The sequence below is a fragment of the Notothenia rossii genome, assembly GCF_949606895.1.
Source record: "Notothenia rossii genome assembly, chromosome: 8".
Classification (NCBI taxonomy): domain Eukaryota; kingdom Metazoa; phylum Chordata; class Actinopteri; order Perciformes; family Nototheniidae; genus Notothenia; species Notothenia rossii.
Window position 1 is genome coordinate 20,967,911 of NC_136906.1, and position 13,137 is coordinate 20,981,047.

Below are 13,137 nucleotides of genomic sequence, written 5' to 3' on the forward strand. Positions count from 1 at the left end.
CTCTCTCTCACTCCCTCTCTCTCCCCGTTCTCTCTATTTCCCCCTCCCTTATCTCTATCTCTCTCCACCTATCCAGCAACTCCTTCCTTTCCTCTGCCAGCCACTTTCTCTAGTCCTATCCCCTCAATTAATTTAGCATGCAATCAAAGGGAAAAAAAGCTATTAAAATGAATAACCAGTAGCCACACAACAATTACCATCTGTTTCCCAGTGCATCTGCCTCTATTTTCTAATCTCTAACTAATATATTTAACATCAGTTTTTCTACAACAGCCTGCCATAATCATCCACTGACGACATTTTGGGCATTTCTCATCACCGAGCTCATGGGTAGGTGAAAATCCTTGATTGGGAAAGACTGGGACTGTTTTCACACTGTTCTTGTCACAACAAAAATAACTTGTGTGTCATATGGTAATGCCTGCTGTCACTTGAAGCATGATTGTTTATCCTCCCCACAGGTCAGAGAGGGATCTTCTGAAGAGTATTGACATTCTCTCTGAGCACAGAGGAACCAGTGACCGACACCTCAGGGGGGTGTGATTGATAAAGACTTTCCCCAATAACGCACAGTTCATTAGGAGTGGGTTAATGGAGTGAAATGCAAGGTATCACTTTGCAGTTCCCCTGGCTCCCAACGGCTCCATTTCTGCTTAATTAGACTCAGAGATGGGCTTCTCTGGCTCGCTCCGTCTCGCTGATTTTTTGCTCATCTTTCCCTGCATCTCTCTCCAATCTCCCAGTAGAAGACCCCGTCCGTATATATCTGTCCGTCACCAGGTCAAAACGTTTTCCACCAGTGCTATTTGTCTTGGATCAGCCCATTTGAAATGCTTTGATCTGATGGTTTTTCTGCACCTGCTAATAATGCAGTGGGTGTTATCTGCCTTCGCTACTGTTTAAGGGTTAATTGATCTCAGTTCTGGGGTTAATTGGCTCGCCAGGCGTAATACTGAGGGACCTGACCCCTGGAAGTCAAAGGTCAGAGATGAGGGGGTCACCGGAGAAAATGAGGCCCTGCCGATCCAGAGCGACTGAGATATCAAAGAGTTTGGCTGCAGGGAAGTCCTTAAGATGACTGCTCTCTTCCACCCATCTGACTGTGAGCACACATACAGATTCCCTGCTCATTATGATGCAGGAGATGTTGATGAAAGATGGGAATGAGCTCATCGACTTAGGAGGTTGCTTGATCTCTCTCTCTCTCTTTCTCCTTCTCTTTTTTTTCTTTTTTATTACATTATTTCAGAAGCTAAATGTGTCTCTGTATAATGCGAGCCAGTCTCTTCAGTTGCCAAGGGTATCAGGGAGCTCTCTGGGAGAGGAAACAGCAGACCTATAAAGGGAGATCCGCTCCCCGGCCCACAATCTGAAGAAACAGCAGCCATAATAAAACGCCTTTTAAAATGGGGCTCGTTCATTCATACACACACTTTCCCTCCTGCACATAATTATAGGGCCATAACTCAGTCTGTTTTCTCTCTTGGGAACAACCAGACAAGCGGCTGCTATTTTTTACTCACTTGACGAAAAAAGAGAACAGTGTGGATGCTAAGATACCCATCAATTGACACACAGGATCGACTTATCTTAATGTCGTTCCACAGACGTCTCACAGCAGCGTGACAAATAGGAATGTGTGTTTGTATATTTTCTTTTATTCTGCTTTCCTGCCAAACTCCCAACAATTGTGCTCAATCATTGTATTGCTTGACACGTAATCCTATTTCACAGTGTAATTCAGTTTGAATGAGAAGCTGCAGGCAACAGACATCCTGGTGGGATGTCAGGGACCCGGGCTGCAGGATGTATACATGGGTGTTGGCTGCCCTCTAGTGTCTCTGCTCTCTTCTGCACCCCAGGGTGGAGGCCAAGCTTCAGTAGTGATGGGGTACAAATGGGCGATGGAGGTCAATTAAAGGGTCAGTTCACCAACATATCTTTACATCAATAGGTAGGCCTACAGATAGTTCTGCCTTTATTTGTCCAGCTCCTACAGAAGCCATGAAAGGCAAGTGGGAGAAAAAACCATTTGGTGATACTATTTCTAAATTTTATTTAAATACAGGGTTTAAAACAAACCCTATATTTAAAAAAGGTAATATTTATTTAACAAAACTTGCTAGCACTTTATGTTCTTGTGTACAGTATTAAGTGCATGTCGAATATAAAACTCACCTGGAGGAAACAACTATGTCTTAAGTGTCTTTACATGAGGTAGTGGTGCACTTCAGCCTTTCCTGATTAAAGTGATTGAATACTAAGTATAGCTGTTCTTAATCATGAACACATAGAGAAAATAATGTATTACAAATTATAATCATTGTATTTTTTTTCCACTTGCATCTCAGGGCTTCCATAAAGTAATATATCTTTAATTGACAATTGTTCTGCCCCGAAACAAAGGAAGTGTATTTAGATCAGGTTGTGGTGTTCAGAGCATTGCAAATGTACATGGACAATTTACAGCAGCATGCCCTTTTAAAGAAAGTGTCCTTGTTATTCTGAATTATACACCGAAAACACATTCAACTACTTTCTTAGGGATCATGTTATTTCTCCGTTACAGTCCAAGAGGGCTCAGGACTATCCCACTGTGAAATCACCAATTGTTTGACCTTTTAAGCAACATACTTTCATCAAGTCCTCAACTATGCAGATGTTGTTAAAATAAAATAGAAACTATTTTAAATGAAAACAATAAACAGTGTACGGATTAAGGTTTTAGTTGGACACTGAAACTGGGCATATTTCTTCTGAAGAACGTAGATTCAATAAAAAAGGTTTAGAGGGGTTCATGCCATGGCACTATATCTGGAATGTGTACTGTATGGTGTGGATTTGTAAATGCTTTAAATGCATGCAGAAATGCCACAAACTACTATCTTAAAACCGGATGAAACGATACCAGTAATATTTGATAAATCGTTGTCAGTCATAAAATATCTTTCTTTTTTTTTTATATTGTAATGAATTATATGATGATACTCCTCTCATTTGTAGGGAGTTGTGAGGTTAGGGGATCAATATAATGCCCTCTACCTTTATTTTTACATTTTATTCTTTCCTACTTATCTTATTTGTCATATTTTGTCTGAGATTTTGTGTTCTGTGCTTTATATAAAAAAGGAAATACATATATTATTGTTAAAAAGATCACGTTTCATGGGAGTAATGAAACAGATTTTTTTAATAAATCTGTATATTTTTTTGTTTGCATTTTTTATCATGCTGCATATTTTATTTATATTTGCAAATTGATTTCACATGGCTAATTAACTTTCTAATTTTGTTACCTGCCTGGGGACTACGCTTTTGCTAATGTCTGCATTTATACATCGTGTATTTTATACTGATATTTATTAAGTTGCACCTCCCCATTAAATAAACAAATACATACAGATCATGTGATTCAGCTGTGCTTGTTACATGTAATCTGAACTACACATGTAAGTAAAAGCGTGAGGATTAATCCTGAGCTCTTGCAGCCACTAGGGGATGCTACAATCAAAGGTAACACATTGGAGTTAATGAGCCACTCCGGCTGTGTGCAGACTCCTGAATGCAAATCAATAACCATCCTTCAAACATGTGAGAGTGATGCCTGTCAACATGAACAAAGTGTTCAGTGTTTTCTTTGCTGTAACTGTTTCCCCCTATTGTGTGGAGCGTATTAGCGAAAGGTAAGATATCTGTCTATGTCTGGTGTTCCTTGTTTAGGACATTATAGATCGTTTCAAGCTTCAAGTCTGGAACAAATCTATCTTGTCGCAGTGTGACTCAATCCGATGTAATGCACCATCTGTAAACCACAGTTATATCAGGGGAGGGGGACTTTATTGTACAGAAATGTCAGATTAACACAAGCAGTTACTTTCTCTTTCTATGTCCCAGCTTTTTCCCTCCACCACCCCCTCCTCTGTCTTAATCTTTGATCTCGGAGATATAAATATAGTAGGCACTTGAAGCTAACAATGGACTGATTGAATCTCCATGAGCTGCTCTGTGACATGGCAGTCAATCAATGTGTCCTCTGCTAATCAATGTCTTTTTTGAAAAGAGGACTGAGCCCAATAAGTGAACATGGCCAGAAGGGATGGTAGGAGTGATGACAGTCACTGGCACTAGAAGTATAGAGGGCCGGGGGATGAGGAGAGGGATGAAAAGAGGTCCGGATGAACGGAGGAGAATCAAATCTGCAGCTCTGGGAAGGTCCACACACTCAGAATCCATTAATCCTGTACAGATCCCCCTCCTCTTTATGTATAATTTCCTCCGTCGACAAAAAAGAAAAGAAGTATTACTTTTTCTTAATCTTTTCTTTGCTATAACCACCAATATTTTCTTATCATCTGTTTAGTCATTACGTTTTGAATATGGGTGCTTTCAGTACAGCACAAATACAGCAAACATGTAATGCCTCAATGTATATGTTCTCTCTTTTGTTCCCACTAAAAACATTTTCAGAAATTGAGTAGGCCTACATCCCTCATAGCTTTGCCGTGGGATCCAATGTAAACTTTAAATGTACCACAAAGGAATGATTTAGCTGCAGGAGGGATGGGACACACATTTGAGACTTGTCAGCTTTAAAATGTTCCCTCTTTTTTTCCTTTTTGAAGAGGAGTAGATTACTTCCAGACCTTAACAAGGAGACTTAGTCACACACTGTGTTTTTATCGAAATGTTCTTTAAATCTTATAAGCTACGATTGTGGTGTGGCTGCGGGGGAGGACTGTTGGCCGCTCTGTCGCTCAAACACTTATACATCTTTATAACAAAGTAATCGGAGCAATTGTTTTGTAAAAACATTCATGGCCCCCAGAGGATGAAGACGTTTCCGCTTTCACCTTTTCACCTCTTGTCACTAACGGGCAGTAACGGAAAATATAAAATATCCAAGTACATTTACTCAAGTGTTGTACTTAAGTACATTTCTGACAAACTTGTGCTATTTTATACTTCTACTCTTCTACATTTCAGAGGCAGATATTATACTATTTAACACTCAATTACTTTGTACATAATATGATGATATGGTGTAATGCAGCACTGTACTACTAATCTAAAGAGTATTTCAAGTAGCCTATCTAAATTTGCTTGGCTTTGATAAACTGCAATTCTAAAATGCTCTTAAAGGTAGAAAAACAGGGATAATAAAATAACCATATTAATATAATGCTGTGAAAAGATCCTTTTTGCATAACGAGTACTTTTGAATTTTGATACTTGAAGTACATTTAGCTGATACAACTCCTGTGCTTTATATTATTATTAAATGGGCCAGAGTGCAAAATTTGTACTTTTACTTTTTGTATATTTTGATGCTTAAACCTATATTTTTTAAATCAGATTCTTGGATGAAAGTGAATCTTAAAACATGTATTCATATAAATACCTGTAGGAGACTAATTTCAAGTAAGCATTGACCCCAGTTGACCCCTCTTTTCATTGGCTGCTGAAAGTTCCTGTATCAGAGAGGAGTCGGGTAGCTTGCTAGCTAAGCTACCTTTCCCCAACATGGATATATAAACTACAGAATACGCTCTGATTGATGTTGTTCAAAAAGAAAAAATAGTGGAATTGACTGCATAACATGGCACAAAATAACAGAGTTAGTGACTTCACCAGGCAAAGCGCAATATTGAAAGAAAAACGGAATAGGATTACCTCCAACCACATGCGTGATGCACTTGTGTCATCCAGGCCCTATCAGGAAGCTCTGCTCGATTTATTCTAGCTGTTATTATCTTAAGAACTGAGCTTTTTGTGCTTTACATCGGCCAAAGAAAGCCCCGAGGAACTAGTGTGTCGATGGGAGAACCAGCAGCAACGAGGTGGACAATGACAACTTATCTGTGATTCACCGTGTTCTTCTGTGAGCGGTGAGTGCACACTTTCTGTTAATTGACTATTAGCTCAATTAGTCTTTTTGTTTGAACAATTTGTGTATTGTGTCACGGTTAAGGAGTTGCCAGTCCCATTTGTTTTATGTATGAGAATTTGTTATGATAATAAGCCTAATAATTGGTGCAGTTTGACCCCAGAGCCTGTGGGTCTTGCACTGATAAAAAAAAAACTATTGACTTTGTACAGATGCAGAGAGATAGAGCTGGTTGTTCCCATAATAACATATATGGTCGTTTCAATGAAAGAAGACAGCACACTAGACCTCAACTTATATTGGATAAAACTTGATCTCCATAATAATCCATTAACCATTTGAACAGTTTGGCCAGAATAAGTAATGATCTGCTCATGTGCTTGTGACCAGCTGACCTGTCCACAGCTCATGTTTGGGTCCAGGCGTCTCTAAATGTGTTAGTTATGCTGTTTGTTTGGGTTTTGACAACATGGGGGGTGAGAGTGACTCAGACTTAACACCAGTAGACTTCAGCTGTGGCACCTTCCCAATGTCGTTTAACCTCACTCTAATACTTAAAATAAATATCTCATGGAGCCCGTTTAGGATTTCCCACTGTGAGGCATGATGGATTTCTTAACCGATTGACACAGTTTAAACCAATCTGACATTAAATCTAACCTTTGACCTTAAACAAGGCAGTTGGTCCACTCGTAAACATTTCCTGCAGCCATGTATCATTCTGGAAGGCTGCAGACGCTCAGCCTGAATGTATTTCTATTTTTGTCAGAAGGCTTTTCATAGGAAATCTATTAATACTGTGTACTTAATCAGCATGAGTGAGTTCCATCAAGCAACAGATAAAAATAAAAGCTGTGTCGTGAGGTCATGCTCCAGTGAAGGTGCTTTTTTGGTAGTTTAGCCAGCTTACCTTATCCATGGAAAGCTTGAGTTCATACTGTGGGAGAGTATAGTTTTTAGATCTATGGCGCATTAGCTCGTAAGGCTGGTACACATTTTTCTCAGTTATCCTGTAATGCTGTTTCTGGATGCAGTAAAACAACATTAAAACAAACTTTGGTGAAATAAAATTTAGACTCTAATTTGCAATGATGGAATACATTTCTGTTGAAGTTGTTTTTCATTCTACACAAGATTTTATTAAAAACACATTTTAAACTTTTTTTAAATTAGGGACGTACTCTTAACTTTGACTCTCTTTGACTAATGTATAATACATGCATTTTATAATCTAGGAAAGTGGACATATAGACTTAGAACACACACACAAAATCTACGGGTTATCATTTAAATGCATCACATAATGGAAATCTATCATCTCACCTTTTTAAAGGCTCATCCTTCACCAGGCCCTCTCCCATGCATAATTATAACACAGAGAACAAGCAAGGCTTTGTTGTGGTCATTGAATCTTCTCTTCTTTTTGAGCTCTGTGCTGATAACAGAGAGGCCTGCAATATGTCTCACACTATATATAATATAAGAGCTTGCTTTTAAAGATAGTGTAGCCACAGCAGATTGCTCCATATGGTCTGTATATGGTGACATTGGAGGGAGTGTGGTGGTCCTGATGTGGCGTCCTCGAGTTACAGGTTTTATTAGGGTAGATCAAAGTGGAGCCCCCATCAGCTGGGATGCTCTCAGCATCAGACACACAGGGAAGGTCATGAGGCGGGGCTGCTGGGAAGGTGTCCGACTTCAAGGCCTTTGAGCGGGACCCAATGACATCCGCCATTGAGAGATGGGCCAGCCGTTTGGGGGTGCCATTGAAGGAAAACAGCAGGGTGCCCTCAGGGATACGAAGGACAGGGACCCTTTGAAGTTGGTGGGGTTGCATCTCTGTGGCCGTTTGACCCTCCCAGAACCCCACCCTTCTTCTGCACATCACATATGGACACCTCTGAAAACTACCCCTGGGAGCTCTGTTGCTCCCGGTCCCGGGCAGTGTAACCTGAGAGTTGCTGTAGCAGCCTGTCGGATCACTGATGGAGGCTTCCCATTGGTCCAAACAGGAAGCGAGCGTGACCCTGTAAAGCCCTGGGGTCAAATACATCTCTTAGAATGGTGACAATTGAATTAGTGTCTTATGTAGACCAGACGGCCTCGGGACCACATAAACACAGGTAGACGTGTCCTTGGAGCAATTACATTTGCACATCCTAAACACACACATTTGAATTCAGCTGACTGGCTTTGAGTACACACACATCATTTAGGTTCCCCCTTTATGCTTAGACAACAGAACTATAGCTCATCAAGCACATGATGTCACCATTTTCATTTCTGTTTTATGATGGAGGATCGATAATTGAAAGTGTACTTATCTGTTTTCCATGGATGAGTCATCCAGTCTGCTGTGCTGGCCTTTCTATCTTTAGCTCTGCTTGTATTTTTCAGCATGGTTTCTTTATGTGAACATTCTAGACACACACTTTCTCTTTAGGGAGATGCACGGAAACTGTGTTTTATAGCTCTGCTCACTTCTGCCATTTTCTCTTTATTTTGCATCCTCTTTCTTGCTCTTTACTTGTTTTCTTTTCCCTCTCTCTTGAGTAGATGAGGGGATTCCACCATCACTTTTGCAGACTTAACAAAAAGATGATTAGGCAAATTTAATGCCAGTGGAGCCTATTTGGTTGTCTGGTCGAAGCATTTTGCATCCACAAGTGCATTTATACACTTGTGTGCAGGTAATACATGTGTGTATTTGTATGTCCTGTAAGTGTGAGTGTCTGTGTGTGGTCATATAAGTGCATTTAGGTATGTGGCTGGCCCAGAGGAGCAGTGGTGCATACACTGCCATCAGTCAGAGCCCAGAGCCAGCCCTGCTTTAATGGCTGCCATAATTAAAAAAGCTTTTAGAGGGTGTGCCACTAAAGGGGGCAAGGTGGGGGCGGAGCTGAGCTGGTTGGAGGCGCAGAGATACTAGTGCAGGACAACTGCCTGCCAAAAAACAGGTCATTTTTGCACAGGCATACTGCATGATGGCAGAAAAAATGCAATTTAATCTGACTGTGTCTAATTTCTTAACTCACTGAGAAATTAGACACAGTCTGACGGCTTGTTTTGAAAGTCCATGTTAAATTATAATACTTAATGGAATGAGTATTTAAATAGTTTCCTTAAACCTGCGAGTACACATTCCTGGACACTTGAAGTCTGAGATCAAGATGTGAACATTCACATATCATCCCCTTGACATTGCAAACTTGTTATTGACACATCCAGCAAACACAGAGCAACATTGTTACAAATGTTCTGGTCACATGATGGATACAAGTCCAATATTCACTCTCTTTCAACAATGCTTGTGGTATGTTCTTTTAGTGTTCAGCAGGTAGTGTATAGTGAGCTTCTGTTTTATTAAATGCCTACTAATTGAACTCAAAGTATTGAAGGGAAGTACTTAGTTAGATTGCACAATAGGTCATGTACAGTAAGAGAAAGAATACAGGCTTTAAAACAGTCTGTTTTGCTGTAATATGTGTTTCTTTGGTGTGAATGCCTGTGGAGAGTCTGATGGAAAAAGGAACATGGAAGCACTGACTGTTACCTTAGAAAATGTGTGTTACCAAGAGGTCATCGGTCGTCCACTGGCCGCTAGAGTAAGAGTAAGTAAATTATTTTGCTGTTGTAAACCAACCCATTGCAACTATACCAGTGCTGAGCCATTGTTGTTGCCATTAGCTGCTGTGTTTACATGTCTAGAAAACATTTATTTTCCTGGCAAAGCTCTGTAACGTAAACACCATGTACGTGGATGGAAACAATTACACGTCTCGAACATGCCCCAAGAGATAAGGGTGCCGACTCTACCCTAAACACTATGGAAAGCATAAATATTCATAGGACGCTGGATTAGAGGCTGGTATAAATAGGATTCAGGGGGTTTTCATAATGTTTCGGTCTTGATGGAGAAACATATTCAGCTGCTGGTCTTTATACTGTACAGAAGTTCAAATTACATTACCTGGCTCCAGCAAGGAAATTCAAGTTAGTTTCTTTATCAAAACCAGATTTTTGAATGACACAGCTTTGCATTTGTACGGTTTCACACAGTAAAGGTTATACTGTAATCCAGCGTCCAGGCGTCTGTCCATTAGCTGTGTGAAAATGGGTTTTGGACGTGTGGTTGTGATTAGCAAGGTCCTTTAAACTCCCCCAGGTTGTGAAAACATTTGAAAACACTTTTCATTTCCTTAGGTTGAACTGGAGAGCATCCCTCACACACACACACACACACACACACACACACACACACACACACACACCAAAGTAAATGATCCTGCTTTCTCACAGAAGTCCAGGGGAGCAGACCTGCTTTGCTGTGACCTCTGGGGTCATATCTAGGCGGTCTGATCCTGGCGAGTACAACTACTGTGCCTCACAGTTTATCTCCGCTGAACCTATAGAATATCGCTGCTCAGGGAAACATCCCTCTGTTTACAGTTCCACCCAGAGGTAAAAGCAGCAACTTGGGGGAGAAGGTGTGAGTCTCGGGTTCAGGCGCAGGTCGGAGTTAAAGAAACAGGTTGAGGTTAAACGTCTTTGCGTTTTAACGGCTTCATACTTCACACTAAGTGTCTTTACTCACATTTGTTTACATTGAACTACAGCTGCCAGTCTCATAAATGTCATTTTTGCAAGAACTGTATACAGCTGTAAAGTTTTAAGGTGCTATTGTTTTAAATGTGTAATTATGGTTGTTTTTATTATTTCATGTTCTTTATTAGTTGGCCTTCTGCATATATTCTCTACTCTCTTCTAATGCTATGTATAAAAATGTGTTTTAAATTCAAATCCTGCTTCTGCTGTCAGGTATCGTTGCAAGCTGCGATCATATTTTACATCATCATTTAATTTGTGCAAGTTGTATTTACTGTAATTTGTTTCTGTGAATGTGACTGGTTGTGAAATGTTTGATCCCTCTTATTGCTCTGCTATCATTTTTGGCTCTGTCCTATTATCTGCTGCTAGAGCGACACTTTAATTCCCTGTGGGGATCATAAAATATTCATTTGAACTGAGTGTTTGACATGAATTCGTTGGGGTGTATGGGTGAACTGGACCCCCCTGTCTGGCTTGAGAAATGGGAAATGGGTGGAGGTGGAGGTGTTTGGGGCAGACAGTGTCGTGTTCTCAGGCCCAGGTGGGGGCAGAGGGAGTTTCTGGGCTGGTTCTTATGTTCAGGAAGAGAGCAGGCAGGGGCACAGGATCAGAGCAATTACACTATTTGGGTTACAGGGGAGCTATTTATTTGCGCGGTTTGACATGTTTCTGTTGACTGGGGGAGCTGTGCAGTATGGAAAACCGATAGCGCTGAAGTGTATTTATTTATTCTGCAGGCGGAGCAGGCAAACAGAACAAGACTGAGGAGAGGAACTGGAAATTAGAAAGTTAGAAAGCACACAGAGAGCGAGAGAAAGACAATGTACCGAGTTTTTCAAAGAGTGTGCGCTGACAGCGCTGTGCTCTGAGTCCTGCTGAGTTGTAGGTGGTGGAGAGGACATGTCCTCCATCTGCCCAGACCACAACACGATGTTTGCCAGTGGCCTGTGACCAATGGTGAGATGACTAATAGATCAGTACACAGTCAAAACTATTTTAATTCAAATAAGAACAACTTAGTTAAATGCCATTATGTAAAATATATCTGAAATATGCATTTTAAATCAAGACAAAAAAACAAAACACAAAAATCTGCTCCTTTCAGTCTGCTATTCCTTGCCCCCCCCCCCCAATAAAAACGCTTTGGATTTTCTTTAATTAATGTGTGTTAATGTGATCTTGTAAAAAAGTCCTAAATATGTAATTGAAAATGCAAAATATACATGGTATTGTATTAAAACATTTAGGCTTTAGCTTAACGTCCATGTTAATAAAAAAGCAGCATTGGAATGGAGTGTTAGTTTGTCCCAGTACAGAAAGTATTCTAGGTATTATTATAAATACATTTTTTTAATTTAACACAACCCTCTTTGGCTGTATGGTTAGATGTTTGTGGTATCTTAAAGTAAACAAGCTGTTTAATCCATGGCTTACAATTCACATTTACTTTTGGTCGTAAAGATGGTCTGTGGTGACAATATAGACTTTCACTGTAAAACTAAGTTTTGCTTTTCACATTACTTGAGGCAGGAAATCAAGTACTGAAGAATCAAGTATGCAAGTGGATCCAAAGAAAGCAGGGCTCGCTAGTCGCTACCGTTGGATGTTTCTCCTCTTTAATCCATGATGGTTAGCATATCGCAGATCAGCGTGCTTTTTGCAGTTTACTGGAAGTTGAAACCGCTTAAGTACATTGCACGTCAATCCCACTTGTAGATACTGACATGTAAAGTTGCCCATTTATAAAATACATGTTGATTTTATGGTCAGCACAACATCCTCAAACAATCCTCGTCCCCTCTGTGGTATTGTGTGTGGGTTCGTAAGTATGTTTTTGTGTTTTCACACTGTTCAGTTTCCATATGTTCTCACCACAGTGTGATACAACCACCAGAAACACAAAGAAAACTCCTACTGTACCGTTCATGTCATCTCCAACATCTTTGTCATCATTTCTCCTTTTTCTTCTTTCACAAGATCTCATGTTCTTCTTTCACTTTATTAAACTTTCTCTCAAAAACCACACACACTGTATGCATTTGTTTTAAAAAAGATATGCTTGTGGGTTTTTGCTTGTTAAAATAATTAATTGTGAAAAGTTTACAAGCAATGATGAGCATGGATTTAACACATTCAATCTTAATAAACAAACCACATCACTAAGGACCAAAGGTAAGATGTGTTTAAGGGTTAGACCTTGGCCCTTGAGTTTTACTCAGTCCGTACTTGTCAGATGAAAAGGTTATGCCCCTCATGGTGGGAACAGCAGGCTGCCCTGCATTCCACGGCTTGTAACACATGAATGTGGCTGGAAGTATAAAATCAAGCATGACTACTGCATCCAGATCCTGCAGAGATGCCCTCCTTATTGCTCTCAACTCTAGATTACAGCTAGATTTCCTGCTGAAAGGAACAGGAAAGGATATGAAATGCTTTAGTCTAGCACTATACACGTCAGTCAACATTGGTTCTTCTTCTACTTTAGAGGGAAACTTTGAAGAGCACCATTGCCTTATCCCCATCATGAAGTCAATGGGTTTTTGTAATGGATTTTTGGTTAGATGCCTAAAAAGGGTCTGTGCTAAACACAAGTGAAAGAGATATTAAATATATATCTATACCACTTTGTTTTCATTACCTTCAAT

The 13,137-nt window shown here is 40.1% G+C and overlaps 1 long non-coding RNA gene across 1 annotated transcript in view; it reads left to right on the plus strand.

The window, feature by feature from the left end:
* Positions 1–5,435: 5,435 nt before the first annotated feature.
* The window catches only part of LOC307016946, a 46,216-nt gene continuing 38,514 nt past the window's right edge, over positions 5,436–13,137 (plus strand). Inside the window, exon 1 of the long non-coding RNA XR_013801975.1 lies at positions 5,436–5,885. This is a non-coding gene — a long non-coding RNA (uncharacterized lncRNA). The remainder of the gene's footprint in view (positions 5,886–13,137) is intronic.